We start from the raw sequence: 10,969 nt of genomic DNA on the forward strand, positions 1-10,969 counted from the left end.
TCAGTAATTACAAGGTCCTGGATTCCTCCGCTGCTTGGAGCCACCTCGGCCTTATGTAACAGACGACTCACGTGCCGTCAGTTCGGCGAGGAAGATTACAATATGGCTGCTTTAAAGCCTGCTGCAAGACATTCCCGCGCTAAATCCATCGGCTTGCTCAGACCGGCCACGATGGCGAAGAAGAGATGGTGACAATAGTGACCCCAAGGAGATCACTAGTCAGTCAGTCAGGTACGACATGTTGGATCAATTTACAATTACCTAATTTATTATGAAAAGGGGCAGTATGGGGTTTTGGAGAAGAAATTAAAACTCAGAAAATATTATAATTTACAATATCAACAAGGTAATAAATCATACCCAGAAGTAATAACTGAATCTCCAAGCAGTTCACTGTAAATTGTGTTGACCTTTAAGATCAGTTTGTTTATTCATTCATGGAAATGAAGAGAGTTTGTTTGTTAAGTTTTTTGAGGCATAACTTTTCTTCTTTTTTTCTAAATCAGTCGATGAAGATCTTTCTCTTTTGATACAAATTTCTACAGTGCACCTTCAAAGACTGACCATATGTGACTGCCATTTTGCATCCCCGTCAGTCCAATTTGATCAGGGAAGCAAAATTGTAAAATGGGGCCAGTTGTAATACATACAGTCACTCCACTAAAAGTATTTGCCGGCTATGGTTGACAGTTACTTCAGAGAAAGCACTTTTATTTTCAGGATAGAACATACAAACCTATGATCCAGTGATATAGTGTGATGAATTATTAGCCTACCCGACAGTATAAGATGTTGATCTAAGTACTGCTTACATGTTAAGATATCAACAATAATAATCCAATAATGTGAGAGTAACCCTAATAGAGATTGTTCTTCATACTCTATCAATGCTTTTGCTTTTGACTTTTTTTGTAAATTTGTTTTTCAGTACTTCCCTTGTAATGATCTGTTGTGTTAGTGTTATTTAAGTCAATGATTTCAATGCGTCCACCACTGATTAGAACTACATTCTGATATCTGCTTGGTCATGTGATTCAGCTTTGTAGAGTGTGTCACCGCCTCCTAAACATTTGATTGCACTGAGTTTACGATTCAGTATTTAGCTCTGAACAACACTCAAAGTGACACCGATTCGACACAAGTCAGAGGAGCTTTCAGCACACAACAATACAAAAAAAACAAAAACAAAACACGCATGCACTTAATCCACAAAACACATAATCCATGTACACTACATTCTTTAGATGAAAACAAAAAACACCAACAAGGGAAGGCACCAAAAAGACCAATCAACAAAAATCAGTCTTAAACAGTTTTGATGTAGAATCTGTGACAAAGAAAGAGCCCCCCCATCGGCTCCAAGAACCAGCAGCAAACTCCATGTAAACTTCCCAAAGAGCTTTATAAATAAAGCCCTTGCTCAAAAGCTTTAACACCCCGATTAGGAAGTGTTAAAAGAGGCGGCAACAGCTGAAAATGCACCTTCAAACTCAAAGAAAGTCTACTTTCTGAATGGGTCCAGCGTGCAGATGACATGCGTTCTGTGCCACGACTGCAGCAAGCAAACAACAAGAAGCGTCAGTGGGACACCGGGACTTACTGGAAAGCGGTTAACATCCCCAGTTCGTCGTCGTCGTCGCATGGCTCCATCCTGTCAGCCGGACCGGACAGATGCAGGAGCGAACAGGTGGAGAGAGTGGGATGGACGCCCCGGCCCCACCACCGCCAAAAGGCTCAGAGCGTCGGAGAGAGAGCTCCTGTCCCGCTCCCTGAGTCCAACTCCTCCGCTAAAAAATCCACCTCTGAATCTCTTTAGAAAAAAAAAAAAATCCCCAAACTCAATTTTCTATGTGTGTGTGTGCATATGTGTATGTCTGAGTGTGTCCCTGTTTTTTCTTTTTTTTTTCATTCCTAGCTTGGTGCCAAATGTTCCAGCTTAGCACCGCTGTGCAGCACCGCTGGTGATGGATTTAGCCGGGGCATCTGGGCCAGCGGGGATAAACTCCATTCACTCACACACACACACACACACACACACACACACACTCACACACATAAATATGCGGACACCGGCGCACACACATGCAATGCAGCGAGTGTCATGTGGTGTCAGATCGCGGGGGACAATGCTGGGAAAACCTCCCCCCCTTGCACGGCATCACAGAGATGACAAGATGTGTGATATACAGTGTGTCCAGCACACACACTAGAACACACACACACACACACACACACACACACACCCTTTCCCCACACACAGCTTGCAACACAGAGCGGATGGATCAATGCATGAACAGATGTGTGCCAACTTTAGAGCTGCTACTAAGCGCAGACATCAGCATCTGTACTTACAGCGAGCATGTGTGTGTGAGTGAGTGTGTGTATCTCAGACACAAAGATGTCTGACGCGGCTCTTGAAAACCCTGATTCCGCACAGCGAGGATGTGTGTGTGTGTGTTTGTGTGCGACATATAGAAACACATTAATGCTATATATGTGCGTATACTGTATGTGTGGGAATCAATGATTGTGAAGTGATTCTCTGCGGATGGAGCAGGCAGAGGTCAGCTGTGCCTGTGGGCATACAGCAGGCGGCCGGAGATTAACACAACAATAATGTATATACAATGTGAGAGGGATACACAGTAGTGCGGTTGTCCTTGCTGACTCAGTAGAGGAGATAAACAAGAACTGGGAACAATAAAATCTGATTGTGTGGAGTGGGAAAGAAAATGTATTCACAAGCCATTGCATAAACTGCTTTTGCCCTCCCTTTTCTCTCAGCGAAGAGGAGGCGAGCGTAAAAATACATTAAATGACTTAAAGACAGGGGTACGCTGTCCGGTCTGTGTGGGTGTGTGGGGCACTGGCCAATAACTGGCCCGTCACAGGAAGAGTAGGAGGATAACCGCTGAGGTTCTTCACTCCCTCTGCATTTCCATGTAAAAATTCAAGGGCACAGTTTACACAGGAAAAAAAGCCGAAGGAAACGAGAGAAAAGGGCCGCGGCCAAGATTTTAGAAATACTGCGGTCACTGACGCACTCCCAAAGTCCTTCTTTTCATCATTTGGATCTTTATATTCGGTTTACTCAGTCGACTGTTCAATAGATTTCCTAGCACAAAGGTCTAAATGGTATGAAGTACGAGCTTTTGGGGTTTGGAGCGGCACGATCAATTTGTTTTCTGCGGTGAACATGAAGACACAAAGGCTTAAAAGCGGTGTTTGGTGCACGGTTTTTACAGCTCACTGCTGCGCCTGAAGTTCAATCAATTCCACTGCCCTTGATTGTTATTTACCTTCTTGCGCTCAGCCTGCGGCGATCAGTTGAGATGACGGCCCACAGTCTAACCTGTAAACAAACAACGAACAATGCCCCAACACTTATTGATGATCGTGTCTTTTTTTCCCTGACAGACTATATATTATTTGGAATTATATAATTTTTTGCTAAAGTTGCATTATTTTATGTCGACCGGAGGAAATAACCTGACGCGCCGGCTGTGTTTCTTACACGGAACCATCTGGGAAGGTGCCGGTAGGAACTGTTTGGAGAAAGGCAGGTTCTTTCAAAAACTGCTTGGCAGGTGGTTGGACGAACCATCTGCTTATTGCCACGTCTCATGGGCTAACTTCAAGCGTTCAGACTGACTGTTGGAGAGTTCCACCACCAGCAAACCCTGTCAGTAAAACAGACTCATGTTTTTCCATTGAGAAAAAAACCTTTAGTGCTGTTTTTTTCCTCTTCTTTAATATTCTGATATAACGCTAACCATCATTATTGTCTACAGATGTCATTTAACCTCACCTGTGGCCCCATCTGAACCATAGGACGTTACCACTGTCTGTTTGGCAGTAAAAGATACTGAATAAAGGTAAAGAAGCTGATTAGCATTTACTACTAATTTGGCAAGTTCCACAGACACCAGACAGTTCCGCCTTGGAGGCCTCATTCTGAAAAGCATCTGGGATAGCAAGCACTGCTTTGATAACCCGTGTGATAAACAGCACCTTCAAACTCACACGCTACATTTCATAACATCTATATGGCAGGTGAAAAGTGTGGCTGTCTGCTTATCCTCCTGATTTATGGCCGAATGGTCTGATGTCCTCTGCAGTCACCCTTTGCGGATGAGTACATCACTCTTTTGACAGCTGAATTTGGCTTCTGTATATTGCAGTGTCAGTTTCTTTGTCTAACATAATGCAAATGGATGCTCCGCAGAATTATACGATGACGTGAATTATGGTCGGAGGAGACGGAGTGGTTTGGGCTGCCTTTTGAAGACACGGCGGGACGGTTCGGGCGAGCGCTATCGTCCTGATTAATGAGAATTTTATTTAATATTCCATCAACTAACGAGTCAAATCATTATAGTCTATCTGCTATTATAATGCTTGCCCTGCACAGTCCTCTTCATAGGAGGTCAGCTCCATTTGCTACCTCTGAGATGCCACCTGGCACTGACTCTTGGCCAAACAGCTATCTATAGCCATGTCTACAGGGACCTGACTACTGATTGGTTGATGCCCCTGTGTCTAATTTTAAATACACAGCATGATACAAAAAATAAGGTTAAACTCAAAGATCTGCTGATGCAGTGTATTGCATTAATATGAGATACCAGATCTCTACCGGCTAGTGCTCCATTGCAGATATGACCACTGCTGCAGGGAAAACTGCAAATACATCCTAATTCTTCCCTGATTTAACTCATTTATTCAGTCATGTGTCTTAAAAATGAATGCTACATTTAAATAAATTACATATTTTCCTGAACTTAAATGCATGTGTTCCCTCACCTCTGCTTCAGATGCTCAGATCTGAAAGTGAATGTAAGGTTGCTGTGAAGGTGAATGTCAGGCACTGGCAAAGGTGAGTATGTAGGGAACAGATATGGGATTAAGGACTGAAAATAAGCTTCTAGAATGCATAGGAACACACACATACAGGTGTGTGTGTGTGTGTGTGTGTGTGTGTGTGTGTGTGCGTTCGCGTGTTGTGCTGAAAAATGACTCCAGGCAAAATGACTGGACCTCGGTTGTGTCCATCTGGAGGCTTTGTAGACTTTATGTAACCCCTGTTGGTTTACCAGGAAAAGCAAGCTAAAGAGTCTCCTAAGTAAAGGCAATTTATTTATTTTTTTTATCCATGATCTACCACAAGCTCTATTCTATGCAATATTACGTGGATTGTGAAGGGTTAGATAGGGAGCTGGGAGAGAAAAAGGACAGTTATATTAGGGGAGGATAATTAACATAGAGATGACTGATGGGGGGGAGGATCGTGATGATGGCTCATCGTGTAAAATTCAAGAAGATGGATTTCAAATATCGCATGCAGGAATGTTGATTGATAAAATCAGATGTCGTCACCGTGCAGAATAAAAGTAATAAGCTGCCCATTCATGCCTTGGGAGTGTCTCATCTGGCGGACTTGAAGTGGCAGACGGCTCACAACTCAATGCCAAAGGTCCTGACTGTTTCATTAAAAACAGAACCCAGATTCATTCTCTCCTTCATAACACTCTCTCCAATTAGTCAGATAATACACCATGAATTAACTGACCCAACAGCCAGCTGACCAGCACCGAAAATCTGTGCTACTCTTTTCATACTGTCAACTGTCTGTGACGACGACATCTTTTCTCCACATCTAATTGCTGCTTAAAGGTCAGGATTTAGCCAAAAAGACAATAAAGTAGTTTTTGATAAATCTTACATGAATTATCCACCAAAAAAACCCCACTGTAATTAAATGTCAAGATGTCTCATTTTGATAGGCCCGCAACTCTGTATTCAACACGCATCCAGCTGTGCTCACTGATTCAACTGGTGGTCCGATGAGGACGGCTAAAGGTCAAGATTTTAAATGCGACGCAGCAGACGAAAGTGATCTAGTCATCTCCCTGCCCAAAAAACAGATGCTTGCCTTATCTTATCACCTCTCATGTTTCATGCTTCCAGTCTGACCAATTTCATACCTGTCTTTGAGCGTACAGCGGGGGCTAAATGTGATTTTAAAGCATCAAGACTTGCCATGTAATGTTATCTAGTGTGACGTGATCATATAAGGCACGCCGATATCACTGTGTAACCATGTTAGTGTGCACACATTGTAATGGTGTAACCTGAGACTAACTGAGAAAGGAGCACGCCGCCTCGAAGGACCTGCTCATAATTCTAATAAGGTAAAAAGGCAGAGTCTGTAAAAGCTCAGCTTCCTTTCCTCGCTGACATCCTTTCATAACTGTCTCCACAATTCTTGTACCGTTGCTGCTATTTTTCATTGTAATGACGATTATAATGATTGTTGTGACCCTTGGACATAATGATGTAATTAGAAGTGAAGTGATGAAGAATATCCTATCTCCTTGCAGCCCTGAGCTGGAGTCAACTAACTGGCGTTTAGCAGACAGTCCTGATCTTTGTGTGTCTAATATTTGGAACTGGGCAGGTAGCATACAGTGGGATCTCAAAAGTCTACTTGAAGTGCCAGCAAGGGTCACATTAGGGGGTCACATTTGTGGACATGTGCACGGGTTTCAAGACTAACAGATGAACCCTATTTCTCACTCTTTATCAGTCTTATCTGTCCTTTTTGATGCAGCCGCTGCGTGAAACTTCTTCCTCTTAAAAAAAACAACAAACAAACACAGAAACCCTGAAGCATTCGTATACTGATTTGGATGCTGATTGCCATGGTAACGAGAAAAGCTTTGAAGCTTCAAAGCGTTCGGGTCAGCCCTAAAAAAATAAATTTGCCTTTGCAGCTTTAAGTCCAAGTAGTGTTTCATAGGTTTGTTTGGTTTCATAAAAACAGCTTATCATGACCGATACCAGAGAAGAAACTAAATTACTGCCAAGGCGGGTAAGTATAGCTCATTAAACACTTAATCAATCACATTTTTAATGCCCCAAGTGGAACAGTGTGTGATAAGTGTTCAAATGGTTTACTTGTGTCAATCCAGGCAGTGAAGTAGGAGTGTATGCACTGTTTGTGGCTTTGGGCAGCAGCCGCCCTACAGACTTTCACTGCAGAGCATCAAACCAAATCCTGACCTTAAATCCTCTCAAATTTTGTCAAAAAAAAAGCACAGGGCTTGAAAGAAAGTAGAAAACGCAGTTACTACGGCGAGATAAGTGGGAGGGCTCCGCTCGGAGTGCCTCCACCCAGCTGTGAAAATGTCTGTCTGCCACACACAATGTGCTTGCCTGGAGAGAAGGAAGCAACTTTCACCCAAAAAAACTCTCCAAGACGGCCATCTTCACCCTCTGATCAGATGAAATGAGGCAATGAGTGTACTCCAACATGGAAACACACTTAGATTGAATTATCTGTGCTGTGAAATGAAACAGATGCCGCATTTTATGCTGAAAAGTCTGAACCACTGCAACGGGGGAATCTAAAACGAATGAAAGAATTAAAAGCCAAGACACGAGAGAAGAAGTGGATGGCAGAAATGACAGAAATGGAAAAACTCCCTAAGTGTCATGAGTACACTTAAACAAAAAGCACATCTGTGCATCATATAGCCGCAGAGGATGAGATGGTATCTTATCTCATGACTCAGCGTGCCATCGCGCTGCATCTCCCTACCCAACTGTATCCTAATCCTCAGGCTGCAACCAGCAGCGGGGCCGGCTCCAACAACAATAACCACAACTGCAGCAAAATGACTCCACGTTTGAGTCAGTGGAGGGGGAGGTGGGGTGACGGATGAAGTGTAGTTGAGTCGAGATACCAGATAGCAGAGGGGAAAAACCGAAATGAGAAGAAAGAGGAATGATGAGAGCTGGAGAAAGCACAGGATAAAGGGCAGAGGGCCCGAGAGAGTGATGATGGGGGTCAGGTGATTTACCAGCGAGGAGAGAGGCGCTCAATCTTTTTATCTGCTCCGCCGTCCTTTCTTTACATCTCCAGCTCTCTCCCTCTGTGGTATGATCCTCTTCAGGCTGCCTCTCTTTTTTTACTCAACCTCACCTCGTCCCTTTAGGTCTGGGGATACAATTTTTTTTTTCCTTTGTTCGTAAAAACACGGCACAACATGAGCAAAAAAAACAGTGAGTCGCACAATTTATGTTACAAAATGATAATTATGCAAACATTTAACTCGACATTCTCACGTGAGGCATCCAATCCTTTTCCAGATGATGATCCAATTACTGCTAAGCTTCCCTAAATGCATCATCCAACGGGGCTTAAGTGAACTGACCGCTCTAACCTTTTTAGATGTTAAATACAGCAGGAGAGCCTTAACTGTTCCCCTGCACATCACTGAGTCAGAAATCAGCACAAGGGGAACAGAGAATAAAAGAAGACATCATATTATTCTTAATGAAATTTGGAGGTGTCGGTTTACTACCAGTCTTTGTGCTCAGCTCAGCTAAACACCCCCCCCTTACTCCAGCTTCTTACTTAAAGCACAGATATGGAATCTTCTCATCGAACTCTTGGCAAAGAAAACACAGGATTTTCTTTGTCACCAGCTGACACCTGCCATTTCTACTCAAATATTCCTTTTGTACAGGTCGAACACAAAGACAGAGAAAAAAGCGCACAATGCACTTATATTCCCCGGCTGGCTCTGGTATCCCCCTTCTCAACCACAGTTTAATCAGTGCCCGTGTAAAGATAGTGAAGACATCGCAGAGTTAAGGGTGATTTAAAGACACAGTGAGAGTGTCAGCCTGAGAGAGGGTTCAGACTTTTGTCTTTCTGTGGAAGAGTAATTATATATATATATCCAGGCGCCGTGGAGTGATGGAGCTGGGAAACAAAGAGAAAGAAAAAGAAAGAGAGAGGCTTGATGAACAACACGCTGGGTCTCCCTCTTGCCAGAGACCGAGTATCTCTGAAGCATTCAAGGAGAGGTGATTTATGGTCTCTATCTAAACTAATGCGGGGCTTGTTTTATCCGCTCTCACAGTCCTGCTACTGGGAATCAGACTCCCATTACAGACCCACTCATGATTAAAACCAGATGAAACAGATAATCATCACCACTGTGGGTTGAAAGCTAAGTCTCAGTGAGAACACTCGTGTGCTTTCGGTACAGATGCTGCTTTCCTCTCGCCTCCCGCCCTTCCTGGAGAAGTTAGAGTTCTTTTTCTTGCTACTGAATCCTCAGCAGGGAGGGGGAAAAGGACAAACCTTGCCTTCACTGAATACAACTTTTTTTTTTTTTTTTAAATGATTCAGACGATCAGGCGCCCTCATCAAAATGTCATAGGAGTACCATCACGAGCTCCAAAAGCATGCAAAACCACATAGTGATATTGGTGGGCTTAATGAAAACCCATTGATCAGCCCCTGCATTTGCAACAAGGGGCTCATCATATTAAACTGCAGTCTACATTAGTGTAATACATGACATATTAATAGATAATTGTACAAAGATTCAATCCACCAATTCAATTTTGTCGAAAGTGTGGGGAAATAACTCTGCACTCATAATCGAGCGCTGACTAAAAGGCGCTGACAAGATGAAGAGCATTACAGGTCAAACTGAGGTCGCATATTTACAACTGACTGCATCGTGAAGAACGGCGTGTTTAATGCTGCCTTGATTATATTTGAATCTAATACATACAATCACTCATGCATTTTACCAAGAGGGAGTCACATGAGCGTGAAAGGAAGGATGTCTTGTTCTCAAGGACACTGACGTGAAGTCATTTTGACTTCCGTTTGGTCCCGCTTTTCTCCGTTGGTCGGCCTGTCAACCATTTAAGGAGCGAAATATCACAACTACTGCTGAATAAATTACCTTGTATTACGGTACTTTCAGGGGTCCCCAGAGGATGAGCCCGGCTAACTTTGGTGACCTTCTAAATTTGCATCCCTCACAAACCCATAATAAAATGTGCCCATTGGTATTATCAGCAAGTCAAAATGTGCCTTAGCATTTATTAGATGGGTTAGCGGCAAGTTTGATGCAGACATTCATTAGCGCCAGATGATGAAGCCTAATGACTTAAATGATCCCGACTTTAAGCACGGCCAGCAAGACATTACCTGACTTTGTGGGAATGTGCTTTCAACACAGTTTGCAGTGCACACGACTCTGCTTTGTGTCGGCTGTTCCTGTTGTCCATAAATGGAATGAGTTTCTATCAGCGTTATCAACTATGTCTTATATCATATCTCTATCGGGGAAAAGTTATTTGGCATTTGATGTCAAAGTTGCCAAGGACTGTACCAAGATGTTTTTGATTTATAAAGTTTTTGTTCTCAGTTGTCCAGTTATTCTGACATCGCAGGAATGTCCTGACTAATTTTGCACGACATTCTGTGCATGATGTCATCTGATTATACGGATAACATTTTTTAAAAAGGCCAAATTCCTATTTTTGCACCAGTAGATTGCACATTAAAGTTTTGCTCTCACTTATTTCCACCTTGTCCCAGATGAATGCCCTAGCTATTACAATGATGTACTCACTCATCACTTCCAAGAAAAGATGTCTCCCTCCATGTAACCTCCCTGGTCAGCACTCCAGAAGACACCTTGGCTGAGGAAGACTTCTTCTTCAGGTCCTGGTCCTCAAACAGTTTACAGCAACTGGGAGCTGTCAAAGGAGTCAAGACTTGGTCAGAGCTGATTGATGTGAGGTCAGTGCTATGTTCAAAAGATGTCCAAGAAGAGTCAGAGGAGGCAGAGGGGCTGCTGTCAATCTTCTGCTCTCGCAATCCATCTCTTAAGTCCATGGTGCAAGAAACCATGGGATTAAGATGGGTGACACAGAGAAAAAACAATGGAAAAGACTGTCTTGTTGAAGTATAACGTCTGCGGTGGATGAAAAGAAGGAAGGCACTTCCAAATTAGATGAATGAATGAAAAGAGATATGTCCGTGCTCTCCCATTGGCCAAAAGCTTCTCAGTCTCTTCTGTCTCAATACATTACTGAGGAGAGCAAGGAGAGGAACGGAAAAGACGAAAGACCAATCACAGGAAACATTAGACAA

At 43.1% G+C, this 10,969-nt stretch overlaps 1 protein-coding gene across 2 annotated transcripts in view; it reads right to left on the reverse strand.

The window, feature by feature from the left end:
• LOC119015641 (FERM and PDZ domain-containing protein 4-like) overlaps positions 1 to 10,569 on the reverse strand; it is a 76,114-nt gene extending 65,545 nt beyond the window's left edge. Inside the window, exons 1-2 of one of the 2 annotated variants that reach the window (XM_037091852.1) lie at positions 10,446 to 10,560; positions 7,863 to 7,999 (exon numbers count right to left, since the gene is read on the reverse strand). The gene's annotated coding sequence lies outside the window, so the exon portion shown is untranslated. Of the gene's footprint in view, positions 1 to 7,862; positions 8,000 to 10,445 lie in introns of both variants that reach the window. The other variant, XM_037091850.1, reaches the window with a different exon arrangement.
• Positions 10,570 to 10,969: the final 400 nt, after the last annotated feature.

The sequence above is a fragment of the Acanthopagrus latus genome, chromosome 24, assembly GCF_904848185.1.
Source record: "Acanthopagrus latus isolate v.2019 chromosome 24, fAcaLat1.1, whole genome shotgun sequence".
NCBI classification, from domain to species: domain Eukaryota; kingdom Metazoa; phylum Chordata; class Actinopteri; order Spariformes; family Sparidae; genus Acanthopagrus; species Acanthopagrus latus.